Source organism: Cherax quadricarinatus, chromosome 4, assembly GCF_038502225.1.
Source record: "Cherax quadricarinatus isolate ZL_2023a chromosome 4, ASM3850222v1, whole genome shotgun sequence".
Taxonomy (NCBI): Eukaryota; Metazoa; Arthropoda; class Malacostraca; order Decapoda; family Parastacidae; genus Cherax; species Cherax quadricarinatus.
Genome location: NC_091295.1, coordinates 867,618 through 886,065, shown reverse-complemented (window position 1 = coordinate 886,065; position 18,448 = coordinate 867,618). Strand labels below are relative to the sequence as shown.

The window sequence follows — 18,448 nt, the reverse complement described above, 5'->3', positions numbered from 1 at the left end:
TTAAACGTTCTCAGTAACTGAGGTGCTTTATTGTACTTATACTTTAAACGTTCTCAGTAACTGAGGTGCTTTATTGTACTTATACATGCAGTGAACGTTCTCCGTATTTTCTCCAGCTTTGCAATTTCACCTGCCACGAAAGGGCCGTTTGTGTACAGCAATATTCCAGCCTAAAGAGAAGTGATTTAAAGAGAATCATTATTGGCTTGGCGTCTCTGGTTTTGAACGTTTTCATTATTCATCCTATCATTTTTCTAGCAGATGTGGTAGATACATTATTGTGAGCTTTCTAGGCGAGATCCTCTGACATTATCACTCCCAGATCTCTCACATTAGTTTTTCGCTGTATTGTGTGGTTGAAATTTGTTCTATACTCCGATCTAGTTTTTATTTCCTCAAGTTTTACATAATGAGGCAGTTGAAAATTGTCTTCATTGACCTTCATATTGTTTAATTAAAAACTTTGTTTATGTCCACTTGGAGATTTGCAGCGTCCTCAGTGGATGGCACTCATGCAAATTCAAGTATCGTCAGTAAAAGAAGAAACATCTGTGTCAGATATGAGGGTGAGGAAAAGTATGGGAGTGAAGTACTATACCTTGTGGAACACAACTTTTTACTGTAGCCGCTTCTGTCTTTACTCAGTTATATTTGTTAGGAATTTATGGATTCATCTACACACTTCTTGTTATTTTTTTTATCATGCATTTGTGTTCTATTAAATCCTGGTCGCATTTGTCGAAGACTTTCGCAAAGTTTGTGTATACTACATCTGCATTTTGATTGTTCTCCAGTATAATCAAGACCATATCATAGTTGTCCAGTAGTTGTGACAGGCAGGAACGACCTGCTTTAACCTAAGCTGCCCTGGGTTGTGCAGTTGTTGGGAATTAAAGTGGGTGGCGATCTTGCTTCTCAGAACTCTTTCCAAGATGTTTATTTGGGATGTTAGTGCTGTCGGTCTGTAATTCTTTGCAATTGTTTAACTGTCACCTTTGTGGAGTGGGGCTTTTTTTTTGCGGGGGGAGGGGGGGGTGATAATTCCCCTATGTGTATGCTCCCTCACCATAAATATGTAAGGCAGGTGAAAGGTTTCTTGCGGTTCTTGATGTAGACAGAGTTCCAGGAGTCTGGTCCTGGTACAGAGTGCATGGCCATGTTGTTAATACCTTTCTCAGTCTGGGTTGTATCTCAAATTCTGGGAGGAGGACGTGGTAAACCCTAGGATGGGTAGGTAAACCCTAGGATGGGTAGGTAAACCCTAGGATGGGTAGGTAAACCCTAGGATGGGTAGGTAAGGGTAGGTAAAAACTAGGTTGGGTAAGGAATGATGGGGTAAACAATAGGATGGATAGGAGGGGATAAGGACTGGTAAAGCCTAAGATGGTGATCAGGGTAGCTTTGCCTTGGGATGATAGAGAGGATAGGTAAACTCTGGGATGGGTAGGAGGATGGGGGTAAGTAAATCATAGGTTAAGGAACTGTAAAGCATAAATGGGTAGACTCAGGAAGCCAAGTAAACTCTTGGCTGGGTAAGATAAACAATAGGATGGAGAGGATAGGTAGGACCTAGGACGGGTGGGATAAACACTAGGATAGAGGATAGGTAGGACCTAGGATGGGTAGGATAAACATTAGGATAGCATAGGTAGGACCTAGGATGGGTAGGATAAACACCAGGATAGAGGATAGGTAGGATCTAGGATGGGTAGGATAAACACTAGGATAGTGTAGGTAGGACCTAAGATGGATAGGATAAACACTAGGATAGATAAGATCTAGGTTTGAGTAGGATAAACATTAGGATAGCATAGGACCCAGGATGGGTAGGATAAACACTATGATAGAGAGGATATGTGGGACCTATGATGGGTAGGATAAACACTAGGATAGCATAGGTAGGACCCAGGATGGGTAGGATAAACAATAGGATAGAGAGGATAGGTAGGATCTAGGATGGGTAGGATGAACACTAGGATAGAGAGGATAGGACTTAGGATAGGGAGGGGGAGAACCCCATATGAAAAGAGGATAGTTAAGCTCTAGGATGGGTAGGAGAGGGTAGGTTAATCCTAGGATGAGGTAGGTTTATCCTAGGATGAAGAGAGTAGGTTAATCCTAGGATGAGGATGGTATGTTAATCCTAGGATGAGGATGGTAGGTTACTCCTAGGAGGAAGGTAGGTTAATCCTAGCTTGAGGTAGGATAAACCTGGGATGAGGTGGGTTAATCCTAGGACAGGGTAGGTTAATCCTAGGATGAGGAAGATAGGTTAATCCTAGGATGAAGGTAGGTTAATCCTAGGATGAGGAAGGTAGGTTAATCCTAGGATGAAGAGGGCAGGTTAATCTTAGAATAAAGAGGGTAGGTTAATCCTAGCGTGATCAGGGTAGATTATTCTACAATGAGGATGGTCTGTTAATCCTAGGATGAGGAGGGTAGGTTAATCCCAGGATTAGGTAGGTTAATCCTAGGATGAGGAAGGTAGGTTAATCCTAGGATGAGGAAGGTAGGTTAATCCTAGGATGAGGAAGGTAGGTTAATCCTAGGTTGGAAAGGAAAGGGAGGGTAGGTTAATCCTAGGATGAGGGTAGGTTAATCCTACAGTGAGGATGGTAGATTAATCTTGTAATGAGGATGGTCTGTTAATCCTAGGATGAGGAGGGTGGGTTAATCCTAGGATGAGGTAGGTTAATCCTAGGATGGTAAAGGAGGGCAGGTTAATCCTAGGATGTGGAGGGTGGGTTAATCCTAGGATGAGGAAGGTAGGTTAATCCCAGGATGAGGTAGGTTAATCCTAGGATGGTAAAGGAGGGCAGGTTAATCCTAGGATGAGGATGGTATTTTAATCCTAGGATGAGGATGGTATTTTAATCCTAGGATAAGGAGAGGAGGTAAGGTAGAAAGTTGTTTTATTATTCCCAGGATGTAGAGTGGTGCTTGCCCTGGTGAGGTGATCAATAACTGTGTACTGGCTCTCTTTCTCTCTCTCTCAATCTCTCTTTCTGTCTGTCTCTGTCTGCCTCTCTCTCTCTCCTACCTTTATTTTCAGCATAAGAGCTGTTATTTTCCTGGACTCATTTTAAAACCATTTTTTATTGTTTTGAGACATACAAAGAGGGAACAGGATGAAATTGGAGCCGTCTGTGGGCCAGCGATTTTTTTTTTTTTTTGGGTCTGACCAGAAGACCCCTGGCTGTCTTCAAGAGAGAGCTGAACAGAAACCTATAGTGCCTGACCAGCTAGGCTATGGGTTAAGATCTGGTCATGGGCGAGGCTGCGGGGGCGCTGACCCCCCGGAACACCCTCCAGGTTTACTCCAGGTATGCTGTACAAACGTGTTCCAGACTTAAATCACCCTGGGATTAATGATCTCAGATGAAGTGATGTTCTGGAGGTTACAGTCACAGTGTAGTTCCTGCTGGCTGCCCGTCTTGTGGTGTACAACCTGTCTCTTTTTTTTTTTTCTTTCCACAAGTGTAGTAGTACCTTGACAATATTGTGTATGTACATAACATTAAGGCCACACTCATCCCTCTAGTGTTGAAGACTGCTGAAATGACAGATCTGTCCAGGTGAGAAACGAGTCGTCTTGCTCTGCCCTCTGTTCTGTCAAGATGTAGATAAGACGGGGGTGGGTGGAGGCAGTCCAAGAAAGTGGAGCATACTTAATTAAGGTGTGAGTGCACTTGTGCCTTGTTCAGAATCTTGCAGCCTCGACTGTTGACCAGATGCAAGATACATCTTAATGCTCTTAGCTTCCTGGCCACTTTGTTTGCAAGATTTGCAACGTGGTTCTTCATAGTCAGTTTGGAATCAGATTTCACCCCAAGGATGTCAACTTCGTTCCTGGGTACCAACACACACCCGTTCATTCTTACCACTGCTCCAGCATTGTCTTCATGGTGCCAAGAGTCCATCATCATTTGTATTTTCTCAGTAGCAAAGGTGATCTGCCGCCATTTTCCCCAGGCTGACATAGCTGTAAGCTGATGATTGATGTAACTTAGAGCAGCTGACATTTTCTGTTGGATAAGCAAATGTCAGAGTACAGTCATTTGCATATGCATGAGATTCTGAGATGAAGTAAGAAGGTCATTGAAGTAGACATTCCATAACAATGGCCCAAGTACACTTCCCTGTGGCACACTTACACAAATAGTGTGTCTTGTCGACTCTGTCCCGTTGAGCAGGCATAGTGTAGAGCCTGTATTTCCCAGTGCTTGCAGTTTTGCCAAGAGTCCCTGGTGCCATACTCGGTCGAAAGCACCAGCAATGTCCAGTACTACACAGCTGATCTTGGATTCATCCAGTGACTGGTGCCACATAATGGAGAGGTTTAACAGCAGATCTGCATCAGAGTGACCTTTTCTGAAGCCATATTGACGGTCAAAAAACGCTGACATCTGCCGTGAGATTATTGTCTCAAGAATTTTGCCAGTGATTGGCACGAGTGACACTGGACTGGAGTTGCTGATTTCTGCTCTGCTCTTCTTTTTGTGAACAGGGACTACATTTTCCTCGTTCCATAGAGAAGGTTATTTACACTGTACTAGGCAGTGCTGATTGATACGAGTTAGAGTTGATGTTATCTGGTCTACACATGTACTCAGCAGCCATGGTCTCAACTGGTATACACATGTACTCTGCAGTCATGGTCTCAACTGGTATGCACATGTACTCTGCAGTCATGGTCTCAATTGGTATGCACACGTACTCTGCAGTCATGGTCTCAACTGGTATACACATATACTCTGCAGTCATGGTCTCAACTGGTATGCACATGTACTCAACAGTCATGATCTCAACTTATCTGAGTGTATAGCCTCTTCTTGTTCCAGGGATTTAAAGAGAAGATACACTTCATCCTGCCTTATTGTCACCACTGACAACTTTGGTAGAGTTCTTACGGTTAGCCTTACTGGATCAGGAACTTGCATCTGGACAACAAAGTGTTCAGCAGTGAGGTCAGCTTCCTCTTGACTGCTAGTAGAGACGGTAGCATCCTGCCGATTTAGTGGTGGAATGATTTCATCAGGTGAATAAATAGCCTTGTTGGTCGTTGACCAAGAACCACCAGGTTTTGGAGTCCATTCTTCCTGATGCCAGTTTTGTTTTTGCATCAGCCTCCCATCTAGGGATGGACCAGTTATAGACTTGTCCTATTTGTCAACGTTCTTATGTTATATAGTGGGATGCCTTCTGTACCTTCTCCAAGTCTTATACTTAACAGTAACATACAAGACAACGATAACCCAACCAAGATTAATCTGTAGACTTCGTCTCTTTATCTTCCCCTCTCCCCTTTCCCCCCCGACCTACTTTGCATGTCTTACACTGTCTTCAGCTTTACCTCACCTCATCTGTCGTTATTGTAGCCAAGTGTTTGTTGACTTTTATAATTGATGTTCCAGGGATATTATTGATGTTTCAGGGATATGATTTGTGTTTCAGGGATATTATTGATGAATTCAGGGAAATTGATGTATTCAGGGATATAATTGATGCATTCAGGGATATAATTGATGTATATAGGATATAGTTGATGTATATTGTCGTGTGGGAACTTAATGGAGATATGGGAGTAAGAAATACACTCGTTGATCGGTTTGTAAGACGTATATTGGCAGAGTGTTGGGATGGGGGGGCAGCCTACCTGTTGAGTTGTATGCCTGGGGACGACGTGAGAGCGAGGCCTGCCATACCCTGTTCACACGGGCATAGCTTGGTGACGTCACAAACTAGCCACTGAGCCTAGCTGAAGGAATCACACACACACACACATATATATATATATTATATATATATATATATATATTATATATATATATATATATATATATATATATATATATATATATATATATATATATATATATATATATATATATATATATATATATATATATATATATATATTATAGGAATTCAGTAACACTACTGACAATATAATTGACGTACATAGGATATAATTGATGTACATAGTATATAATTGATGTATATAGGATATAATTGATGTATATAGGATATAATTGATGTATGTCTTTGATGTATATGCCTGGAGTCTACCTGGAGGGCATTCCGGGGATCAACGCCCCCGCGGCCCGGTGCACGACCAGGCCTCCCGGTGGATCAGGACCTGATCAACCAGGCCGTTATATAAGATATAATTAATGTATATAGGGTACTCAGGAAGAAAGAAGACGTAATAATGGACTCGAGATGGATAAATTTAGCTTTATAAAGGAGATAGGAAGACACAACATGATGAGTGGAAATAATTGCTAGTGATGGAAGGTTATACCTCGGAGAAATACACGAGTGAGAGGGATGTACCTAGCATGGGCCAGTAGGCTTACTCTACAGCTTGCTTTCCATGTTTAGCCTGTCGATGATGCTGGGGTCAGCGCCCCCTACATCTCAGTCCCAGGACTGACTTGGTTGACAGCCGGATGTGGTAACAAGTGTATAAAACGCCCCTTTTTTTTCTATATTGCAGGTTGGTGATGGAAGTAGAGGGGTAGAGGCAGCCAAGGATAGAACCGAGAAGTAGAGGCCAAGAGTAGAGCAGAGATGGTTGACACACGTGTTGTGAGTACTGCATTTATGTTGTAGGGTATGCTGAGTCATGTCCAAGTGCACTCGTGTATGCTGAGTCATGTCCAAGTGCACTCATGTATGCTGAGTCATGTCCACGTGCACTCATGTATGCTGAGTCATGTCCAAGTGCACACATGTATGCTGAGTCATGTCCACACTCGTGCACTCATGTATGCTGAGTCATGTCCAAGTGCACTCATGTATGCTGAGTCATGTCCAAGTGCACTCATGTATGCTGAGTCATGTCCACGTGCACTCATGTATGCTGAGTCATGTCCAAGTGCACTCATGTATGCTGAGTCATGTCCAAGTGCACTCATGTATGCTGAGTCATGTCCAAGTGCACTCGTGTATGCTGAGTCATGTCCAAGTGCACTCATGTATGCTGAGTCATGTCCAAGTGCACTCATGTATGCTGAGTCATGTCCAAGTGCACTCATGTATGCTGAGTCATGTCCAAGTGCACTCGTGTATGCTGAGTCATCTCCATCAAGTACACTCATGTATGCTGAGTCATCTCCATCAAGTACACTCATGTATGCTGAGTCATCTCCAAGTACACTCATGTATGCTGTCATCACCATCAAGTACACTCATGTATGCTGTCATCACCATCAAGTACACTCATGTATGCTGTCATCACCATCAAGTACACTCATGTATGCTGTCATCACCATCAAGTACACTCATGTATGCTGTCATCACCATCAAGTACACTCATGTATGCTGTCATCACCATCAAGTACACTCATGTATGCTGTCATCACCATCAAGTACACTCATGTATGCTGTCATCACCATCAAGTACACTCATGTATGCTGTCATCACCATCAAGTACACTCATGTATGCTGTCATCACCATCAAGTACACTCATGTATGCTGTCATCACCATCAAGTACACTCATGTATGCTGTCATCACCATCAAGTACACTCATGTATGCTGTCATCACCATCAAGTACACTCATGTATGCTGTCATCACCATCAAGTACACTCATGTATGCTGTCATCACCATCAAGTACACTCATGTATGCTGTCATCACCATCAAGTACACTCATGTATGCTGTCATCAAGTACACTCATGTATGCTGAGTCATCAAGTACACTCATGTATGCTGAGTCAAGTACACTCATGTATGCTGAGTCATCAAGTACACTCATGCTGAGTCATCAAGTACACTCATGCTGAGTCATCAAGTACACTCATGTATGCTGAGTCATCAAGTACACTCATGTATGCTGAGTCATCAAGTACACTCATGTATGCTGAGTCATCAAGTACACTCATGTATGCTGAGTCATCAAGTACACTCATCCTTCAGAGTGCAAGCACTCCACTCATCCTTCAGAGTGCAGGCACGCCACTCATCCTTCAGAGTGCAGGCACTCCACTCATCCTTCAGAGCGCAGGCACTCCACTCATCCTTCAGAGTGCAGGCACTACACTCATCCTTCAGAGTGCAGGCACTCCACTCATCCTTCAGAGGGCAGGCACTCCACTCATCCTTCAGACCGCAGGCACTCCACTCATCCTTCAGAGAGCAGGCACTCCACTCATCCTTCAGAGTGCAGGCACTCCACTCATCCTTCAGAGTGCAGGCACTCCACTCATCCTTCAGAGTGCAGGCACTCCACTCATCCTTCAGAGTGCAGGCACTCCACTCATCCTTCAGAGTGCAGGCACTCCACTCATCCTTCAGAGTGCAGGCACTCCACTCATCCTTCAGAGCGCAGGCACTCCACTCATCCTTCAGAGTGCAGGCACTCCACTCATCCTTCAGAGTGCAGGCACGCCACTCATCCTTCAGAGTGCAGGCATGCCAGTCATCCTTCAGAGTGCAGGCACGCCACTCATCCTTCAGAGTGCAGGCACTCCACTCATCCTTCAGAGCGCAGGCACTCCACTCATCCTTCAGAGCGCAGGCACTCCACTCATCCTTCAGAGTGCAGGCACTCCACTCATCCTTCAGAGTGCAGGCACTCCACTCATCCTTCAGAGTGCAGGCACTCCACTCATCCTTCAGAGTGCAGGCACTCCACTCATCCTTCAGAATGCAGGCACTCCACTCACCCTTCAGAGTGCAGGCACTCCACTCATCCTTCAGAGTGCAGGCACTCCACTCATCCTTCAGAGTGCAGGCACTCCACTCATCCTTCAGAGTGCAGGCACTCCACTCATCCTTCAGAGGGCAGACTCATCCTTCAGAGTGCAGGCACTCCACTCATCCTTCAGAGTGCAGGCACTCCACTCATCCTTCAGAGCGCAGGCACTCCACTCATCCTTCAGAGCGCAGGCACTCCACTCATCCTTCAGAGCGCAGGCACTCCACTCATCCTTCAGAGTGCAGGCACTCCACTCATCCTTCAGAGTGCAGGCACTCCACTCATCCTTCAGAGCGCAGGCACTCCACTCATCCTTCAGAGCGCAGGCACTCCACTCATCCTTCAGAGCGCAGGCACTCCACTCATCCTTCAGAGTGCAGGCACTCCACTCATCCTTCAGAGTGCAGGCACTCCACTCATCCTTCAGAGCGCAGGCACTCCACTCATCCTTCAGAGCGCAGGCACTCCACTCATCCTTCAGACCGCAGGCACTCCACTCATCCTTCAGACCGCAGGCACTCCACTCATCCTTCAGAGCGCAGGCACTCCACTCATCCTTCAGAGCGCAGGCACTCCACTCATCCTTCAGAGTGCAGGCACTCCACTCATCCTTCAGAGTGCAGGCACTCCACTCATCCTTCAGAGTGCAGGCACTCCACTCATCCTTCCGAGTGCAGGCACTCCACTCATCCTTCAGAGTGCAGGCACTCCACTCATCCTTCAGAGTGCAGGCGGCACTACTTACCACCTCCAAGACTCCAAGTCCTCCTAACCAATTTCTGTGAATTCTTCCATTATTAATGTCACCTCTCTCACACCAGCAGCACTTACTCACCAGAATTACTTGCCTCCACTCATTTCAAACTGCTTTCACAAACCTGTTGGATGTCCAAGCCTATAGCACTCAAATCCCGTTTTATTTTCTCTCTCCAGTCTTTCCTGAGATGGGCCCTTCCCTTTCTTGCACTTTGCCCATCTTTATACACCTTCTGTTGAGGTTGGTAAGGAGACGTTTGAGGGGAGGGTTTATATCCGAGTTAAGTGTTCTATGTATGTAGTAGGTACAATAATAAGTATGGATGTTTTGTATGGTGAGTAGGTTTAGAGTTATCCTATTTCGTGCCATCCTCGCTCAACAACACTTCCTCATTCGTCTCACAAATACTCTTGGTAACTCAGACCTTGTAATCTTCAAGCTTATTCATAATATTCACCTCACTTGTTGCCCTCAGAGTTTAAATGCGTGTTTCACACCCATGTACTAGTGTTGGTATCACTATAAAATACACATTTTGTTTTTAACCTGCGTGGATAACAATGTTCTTTGTGTGCACAGATGTCTCAGTGCACCTCTCATCCTTCTCTCCCTCCCGTCCTTAGTTCTGTGGCTCGTCTAGTCTTTTATAGACGCATCTACTGACTAGTTAATTCCTGAACACAATCACTTCATTTGTTCTGTTATTCACTCATTGTTATTGGTTATTTGTTATTTATATCACCTTGCTCTTTTCTGTGTTCATGCTTAATTTATATGTGGGCCGGTGGGCCAGCAGCAGCAACACCCTGGTTGAACACTAGACAATCCTGGCCTAGGGCCGGGCTGCGGGGGAAGGAAAACTCAGGAAACCCGTAAAAGTTATGTTAAAGGTAAAGGTATTTCTCTTACACAGCATTCCAGATTGCTGCTTCAAGTGTTCCATTGTCTCAGAGAACTATATTATCTGCAACACAACACCAACAATAATAACTGTGATAGCTGTGTGCATCAGTTTGTTTAACTTTGAATGACACACCTCTGCCCAACACCACACTTTTGTCTGCCATCTCTTACAAGCCCATCTAGAAATATGTTAAACAACCATCATGACTTGATACTTATCATTCTGAAGGCTAATTTTACTGCAATATAATCCCCGTGTTTCCTGCATGCTGCTGCTGAATGTTGTTGGTGCTGCTGCTGGTGCTGCATGCTGCTGCTGCATGCTGCTGCCGCATGCTGCTGCTGCATGCTGCTGCCGCATGCTGCTGCTGCATGCTGCTGGTGCTCCTGCTGCTGTTAGTGCTCCTGCTGGTGCGGCTGCATGCTGCTGCAGCTGCTAGTGCTGGTGCTGCTGCTGGTGCTGTATGCTGCTGCATTCTGCTGCTACATTCTGCTGTATGTTGCTGCTGCTGATGCTGCTTTTGCTGCATGCTACTGGTGGTGGTAATGCTGCTACATGCTGCTGCATGCCGCTGCTGCTGCATGCTTTTGCTCCATGCTGCTGCTGCATTCTGATGCTGCATGCTGTTGCTCCATGCTGCTGCTGCATTCTGATGCTGCATGCTGCTGCTGCTGCATTCTGCTGATGGTGCTGCTACTGGTGGTGGTGCTGCTGGTGTTGCTGCCGCTGCTGAAACTGCTGCAGCTGGTGTTGCTGCTCCTGCTGCTGTTGGTGATGCTGCTGCTGCTTCTGCTGCTGTTGGTGATGCTCCTGCTGCTGGTGCATGCTGCTGCTGCTTCTGCTGCTGTTGGTGATGCTGCTCCTTCTGCTGGTGCATGCTGCTGCTGCTTCTGCTGCTGTTGGTGCTGCTGCTGCTGGTGGTGGTGCTGCTGGTGGTGGTGCTCTTGCTGGTGGTGGTGCTGCTGTTGGTGCTGCTGTTGCTGGTGGTGGTGGTGCTGCTGCTGGTGGTGGTGCTCTTGCTGGTGGTGGTGCTGTTGCTCCTGCTGCTGGTGGTGCTGCTGGTGGTGGTGCTGCTGGTGGTGGTGGTGCTCTTGCTGTTGGTGGTGGTGCTGCTGTTGGTGCTGCTGTTGCTCCTGCTGGTGGTGGTGGTGCTGCTGCTCCTCCTCCTGGTCCTCCTCCTGCTGGTCCTCCTCCTGCTGGTCCTCCTCCTCCTGGTCCTCCTCCTGCTGGTCCTCCTCCTCCTGGTCCTCCTCCTCCTGGTCCTCCTCCTCCTCCTGGTCCTCCTCCTCCTCCTGGTCCTCCTCCTCCTGGTCCTCCTCCTCCTGGTCCTCCTCCTCCTCCTGGTCCTCCTCCTCCTCCTGGTCCTCCTCCTCCTGGTCCTCCTCCTCCTGGTGGTCCTCCTCCTCCTGGTCCTCCTCCTGCTGGTCCTCCTCCTCCTCCTGGTCCTCCTCCTCCTCCTGGTCCTCCTCCTCCTCCTCCTGGTCCTCCTCCTCCTCCTGGTCCTCCTCCTCCTCCTGGTCCTCCTCCTCCTCCTGGTCCTCCTCCTGGTCCTCCTCCTCCTCCTGGTCATCCTCCTCCTCCTGATCCTCCTCCTCCTGGTCCTCTTCCTCCTCCTGGTCCTCCTCCTCCTCCTGGTCCTCCTCCTATTCCTGGTCCTCCTCCTCCTTGTCCTCCTCCTCCTGGTCCTCCTCCTCCTCCTGGTCCTCCTCCTCCTCCTGGTCCTCCTCCTCCTGGTCCTCCTCCTCCTCCTCCTCCTCCTCCTGGTCCTCCTCCTCCTCCTCCTGGTCCTCCTCCTCCTCCTGGTCCTCCTCCTGGTCCTCCTCCTCCTGGTGGTCCTCCTCCTCCTCCTGGTCCTCCTCCTGGTCCTCCTCCTCGTGGTCCTCCTCCTCCTGGTCCTCCTCCTCCTGGTCCTCCTCCTCCTCCTGGTCCTCCTCCTCCTGGTCCTCCTCCTCCTCCTCCTCCTGGTCCTCCTCCTCCTCCTCCTCCTCCTCCTCCTCCTCCTGGTCCTCCTCCTCCTCCTCCTCCTGGTCCTCCTCCTCCTCCTGGTCCTCCTCCTCCTCCTGGTCCTCCTCCTCCTGGTCCTCCTCCTCCTGGTCCTCCTCCTCCTGGTCCTCCTCCTGGTCTTCCTCCTCCAGGTTCTCCTCCTCCTCCTGGTCCTCCTCCTCCTCCTGGTCCTCCTCCTCCTGGTCCTCCTCCTCCTCCTGGTCCTCCTCCTCCTGGTCCTCCTCCTCCTGGTCCTCCTCCTCCTCCTCCTCCTCCTCCTCCTGGTCCTCCTCCTGGTCCTCCTCCTCCTCCTGGTCCTCCTCCTCCTGATCCTCCTCCTCTTGGTCCTCTTCCTCCTCTTGGTCCTCTTCCTCCTCTTGGTCCTCCTCCTCCTCCTGGTCCTCCTCCTCCTCCTGGTCCTCCTCCTCCTGGTCCTCCTCCTCCTCCTCCTGGTCCTCCTCCTCCTCCTCCTCCTCCTCCTCCTGGTCCTCCTCCTCCTCCTGGTCCTCCTCCTCCTCCTGGTCCTCCTCCTCCTCCTCCTGGTCCTCCTCCTCCTCCTGGTCCTCCTCCTCCTGGTCCTCCTGGTCCTCCTGGTCCTCCTCCTGGCCCTCCTGGTCCTCCTCCTCCTCCTCCTGGTCTTCCTCCTACTCCTGGTCTTCCTCCTCCTCCTGGTCCTCCTCCTGATCTTCCTCCTCCTCCTGGTCCTCCTCCTCCTCCTCCTCCTCCTCCTCCTCCTGGTCCTCCTCCTCCTCCTGGTCCTCCTCCTCCTGGTCCTCCTCCTCCTCCTGGTCCTCCTCCTCCTGGTCCTCCTCCTCCTCCTGGTCCTCCTCCTCCTCCTGGTCCTCCTCCTCCTGGTCCTCCTCCTCCTCCTGGTTCTCCTCCTCCTCCTCCTCCTCCTCCTCCTCCTCCTCCTGGTCCTCCTCCTCCTCCTGGTCCTCCTCCTCCTCCTCGTCCTCCTCCTGGTCCTCCTCCTCCTCCTCCTGGTCCTTCTCTGGTCCTCCCTCCTCCTCCTCCTCCTGGTCCTCCTCCTCCTCCTGGTCCTCCTCCTCCTCCTGGTCCTCCTCCTCCTCCTGGTCCTCCTCCTCCTGGTCCTCCTCCTCCTCCTCCTCCTCCTCCTCCTCCTCCTCCTCCTCCTCCTCCTCCTCCTCCTGGTCCTACTCCTCCTGGTCCTCCTCCTCTTCCTGGTCCTCCTCCTCCTCCTGATCGTCCTCCTCCTCCTCCTCCTGATCGTCCTCCTCCTCCTCCTCCTCCTCCTCCTCCTCTTCCTTCTCCTCCTCCTCCTTCTCCTCCTCCTCCTCCTGGTCCTCCTCCTCCTGGTCCTCCTCCTCCTGGTCCTCCTCGTCCTCGTCCTCCTGGTCCTCCTCCTCCTCCTCCTCCTGGTCCTCCTCCTGGTCCTCCTCCTCCTGGTCCTCCTCCTCCTCCTCCTGGTTCTCCTCCTCCTGGTCCTCCTCCTCCTCCTCCTCCTCCTTCTCCTCCTTCTCTTGGCCCTCCTCCTCCTGGTCCTCCTCCTCCTCCTAGTCCTCCTCCTCCTGGTCCTTCTCCTCCTCCTGGTCCTCCTCCTCCTCCTGGTCCTCCTCCTCCTGGTCCTCCTCCTCCTCCTGGTCCTTCTCCTCCTCCTGGTCCTCCTCCTGGTCCTGATCCTCCTCCTGGTCCTGATCCTCCTCCTGGTCCTCCTCCTCCTCCTGGTCCTCCTCCTGGTCCTCCTGGTCCTCCTCCTCCTGGTCCTCCTCCTCCTCCTCTTCCTGGTCCTCCTCCTCCTCCTCCTCCTGGTCCTCCTCCTCCTCCTCCTCCTGGTCCTCCTCCTCCTCCTGGTCCTCTTCCTCCTTCTCCTCCTGGTCCTCCTCCTCCAGGTCCTCCTCTTCCTGGTCCTCCTCCTCCTCCTGGTCCTCCTCCTGGTCCTCCTACTCCTGGTCCTCCTCCTCCTGGTCCTCCTCCTCCTGGTCCTCCTCCTCCTGCTGGTCCTCCTCCTCCTCCTGGTCCTCCTCCTCCTGGTCCTCCTCCTCCTGGTTCTCCTCCTCTTCCTGGTCCTCTTCCTCCTCCTGGTCCTCCTCCTCCTCCTGGTCCTCCTCCTCCTCCTGGTCCTCCTCCTCCTCCTGGTCTTCCTCCTCCTGGTCCTCCTCCTGGTCCTCCTCCTGGTCCTCCTCCTCCTGGTCGTCCTCCTCCTCCTGATCCTCCTCCTCCTGGTCTTCTTCCTCCTCCTTTTCCTCCTCCTCCTCCTGGTCCTCCTATTCCTGGTCCTCCTCCTTCTTGTCCTCCTCCTGGTCCTCCTCCTCCTCCTCCTCCTCCTCCTGGTCCTCCTCCTCCTCCTCCTCCTCCTCCTCCTCCTGGTCCTCCTCCTGGTCCTCCTCCTCCTGGTCCTCCTCCTCCTGGTCCTCCTCCTCCTCCTGGTCCTCCTCCTCCTCCTGGTCCTCCTGGTCCTCCTCCTGGTCCTCCTCCTCCTGGTCCTCCTCCTCCTGGTCCTCCTCCTCCTCCTGGTCCTTCTCCTTCTCCTGGTCCTCCTCCTCCTCCTGGTCCTCTTCCTCCTCCTCCTCCTGGTCCTCCTTCTGGTCCTCCTCCTCTTCCTCCTCTTCCTTCTCCTCCTCCTGGTCCTCCTCCTGGTCCTCCTCCTCCTGGTCCTCCTCCTCCAGGTTCTCCTCCTCCTCCTCCTCCTGGTCCTCCTCCTTTTCCTGGTCCTTCTCCTCCTCTTGGTCCTCCTCCTGCTGGTCCTCCTCCTCCTCCTGGTCCTCCTCCTCCTCCTGGTCCTCCTCCTCCTCCTGGTCCTCCTCCTGGTCCTCCTCCTGGTCCTCCTCCTGGTCCTCCTCCTGGTCCTCCTCCTCCTCCTGGTCCTCCTCCTCCTCCTGGTCGTCCTCCTCCTCCTGGTCCTCCTCCTCCTCCTGATCCTCCTCCTCCTGGTCCTCTTCCTCCTCCAGGTCCTCCTCCCCCTGGTCCTCCTCCTCCTCCTGGTCCTCCTCCTCCTCCTGGTCCTCCTCCTCCTGGTCCTCCTCCTCCTGGTCCTCCTCCTCCTCCTGGTCCTCCTCCTCCTCCTCCTCCTGGTCCTCCTCCTCCTCCTCCTGGTCCTCCTCCTCCTCCTCCTGGTCCTCCTCCTCCTCCTGGTCCTCCTCCTCCTCCTGGTCCTCCTTCTGGTCCTCCTCCTCCTCCTCCTCCTCCTCTTCCTCCTCTTCCTTCTCCTCCTCCTCCTCCTCCTCCTCCTGGTGGTCCTCTCCAGCTCTTCCTCCTCCTCCTGGTGGTCCTCTCCAGCTCTTCCTCCTCCTCCTGGTGGTCCTCTCCAGCTCTTCCTCCTCCTCCTCCTCCTCCTCCTCCTCCTCCTCCTGGTCCTCCTCCTCCTTCCTGGTCCTCCTCCTCCTCCTAGTGGTCCTCTCCAGCTATTCCTCCTCCTCCTGGTCCTCCTCCTTCTGGTCCTCCTCCTCCTCCTGGTCCTCCTCCTCCTCCTCCTCCTCCTCCTCCTCCTTATCCTCATCCTCCTCCTCCTGGTCCTCCTCCTCCTGGTCCTCCTCCTCCTCCTGGTCCTCCTCCTCCTCCTGGTCCTACTCCTCCTGGTCCTCCTCCTCCTCCTGGTCCTCCTCCTCTTCCTGGTCCTCCTCCTCCTCCTGATCGTCCTCCTCCTGATCGTCCTTCTCCTCCTCCTCCTTTTCCTCCTCCTCCTCTTCCTTCTCCTCCTCCTCCTCTTCCTTCTCCTCCTCCTCCTTCTCCTCCTCCTCCTCCTGGTCCCCCTCCTCCTGGTCCTCCTCGTCCTCCTCCTCCTGGTCCTACTCCTCCTCCTCCTGGTCCTCCTGGTCCTCCTTCTCCTGGTCCTTCTCCTCCTGGTCCTCCTCCTCCTCCTCCTCCTCCTCCTCCTCCTGGTTCTCCTCCTCCTGGTCCTCCTCCTCCTCCTCCTCCTTCTCTTGGCCCTCCTCCTCCTCCTGGTCCTCCTCCTGGTCCTCCTCCTCCTCCTCCTGGTCCTCCTCCTCCTGGTCCTCCTCCTCCTCCTGGTCCTCCTCCTCCTGGTCCTCCTCCTCCCGGTCCTCCTCCTCCTCCTGGTCTTCCTCCTCCTCCTGGTCCTCCTGGTCCTCCTCCTCCTGGTCCTCCTGGTCGTCCTCCTGGTCCTCCTCCTCCTCCTGGTCCTCCTCCTCCTGGTCCTCCTTTTCCTGGTCCTCCTCCTGGTCCTCCTCCTCCTCCTGGTCCTCCTCCGCCTCCTGGTCCTCCTCCTCCTCCTGGTTCTCCTCCTCCTGGTCCTCCTCCTCCTCCTGGTCCTCCTCCTCCTCCTTGTCCTTCTCCTCCTCTTGGTCCTCCTCCTCCTCCTCCTGGTCCTCCTCCTCATGGTCCTCCTCCTACTTCTCCTGGTCCTCCTCCTCCTCCTGGTCCTCCTCCTCCTCCTGGTCCTCCTCCTCCTCCTGGTCCTGCTCCTCCTCCTGGTCCTCCTCCTCCTCATGAAAGACATTGTTACAACACTGTCAGACACAACATATGAAAGGGGACCAGAAGCTACAGCTCCCACACACCTTGGAAAGCAAACTGGGGTAGTTACAAGCACTCGGTAATAAAAGAAATACTACACTTGGGAGACTTGTTGGAGTAGAGTGTCAGTGGCCTCCATTCCTGAACAGTTGTTAGTATCGGTAAATAAAGCCCCATATATACCATCAGTACGACAATATTTGTAAATATACCGGATTTACAGTCATCAACGAACAGGTAAATACTTCATCAGTGGATTGCTCACAGAGTCGAGTGTAATGTTTGCGGCTTTCACAGAGACCCACACAAAAGATCACTTTGACAACGAAATGTGGATGCCAGGATGCAACTTACTGAGATACGACAGTAAGAACAGGCGACAAGGGGGGAGATTGGCCTGTACGTCACCGAGTCGCTAATTTGCTGGGAATTACTAAACACCACAAATGATGTAACTGAAGTTTTGGCAGTGAAAAATGAAAACCAGAACCTTGTCATTATTGTTGTATATGAACCACCAAATATGCAACTTTTGAAAAATCCAAAATTGACTACTGTCTAGAAAATCTTCCAGTTCCAGCGCCAAATATCTTGTAGCTGGTGATTTCAGTGTAAGATATTTAGATTGGAAGAAAATTATAGCGGACACAACAGCAGGAGGAAGCAGCAGCTCAGATGAAAATTCACACACAAATGAGCTATTAAATCTCTTCAACAAATTCACTTTAAACCAACAAATAATTGCGCCAACAGGACTGAAAATTACACTTGACCTTATTTTTACTAATAATGATGATCTAGTACGAAATATAACAGTATCAAAGACAATTCTGATCACAACAAATTCGAAGTTCAGACTTGTATACGCAGGCAACATGACATCAGTTATGAGAAGCTTTCACCAAATTCAGTTTCAGTAACTATTATACATATATGGCAAGTCACTGTCTCCCTCAATTATACATATATAACAGTCACTATGTCTCCCTCAAGCATACATATATGTCACCAGTTACCATTGTCTCTCAAGTATACATTTATGGCACCAGTTGCCAATGTCTCTCTCAAGTATACATTTATGGCAACAGTCACCAACAGCGCCCCAAGTCACTGTCCTGGCACCTCTGCTGTTTCTCATCCTCATAGCAGACATAGATAAAAACACCCGGCACACTTTTGTATCATCATTTGCTGATGACACTAAAGTAAGCATGAAAGTCAGTACGGTAGAGGACACTGAAAAAGTACAGGAAGACATAAACAGGGTTTTCCAGTGGGTAGTGGAGAACAACATGACGATGAGTGGTAAGTTCCAGCTGCTTAGGTATGGTAAGAATGAAGAACTCAAAAGGAACACTATATACAAAACTCAAGAGGGTCACCAAATAAAACGTAAGGAACACGTAAAAGACCTAGGGATAATTATGTCAGCTGACCTTTCTTTTAAAGACATAAGACAAAGATCACGACAGCCAGGAAGATGACGAGGTGGATATTGAGAACTTTCGTAACAAGGAAAATAATGCCGATGGTGACACTCTTCAAATCACTAGTGCTCCCTCACTTAGAATATTGCTCAGTGCTGACGGCCCCGTTCAGAGCAGTTGAAATATCGGAGCTGGAACAAATACAGAGACCATTTACGGCTCACAATGAGCCAGTA

The 18,448-nt window shown here is 50.6% G+C and overlaps 1 protein-coding gene across 1 annotated transcript in view; it reads left to right on the top strand.

Moving 5' to 3' along the window:
• LOC128684245 (clumping factor B) overlaps positions 1-18,448 on the top strand; it is a 110,345-nt gene that overhangs the window by 56,774 nt on the left and 35,123 nt on the right. The window contains exon 2 of the mRNA XM_053770421.2: positions 6,500-6,591. The gene's annotated coding sequence lies outside the window, so the exon portion shown is untranslated. The remainder of the gene's footprint in view (positions 1-6,499; positions 6,592-18,448) is intronic.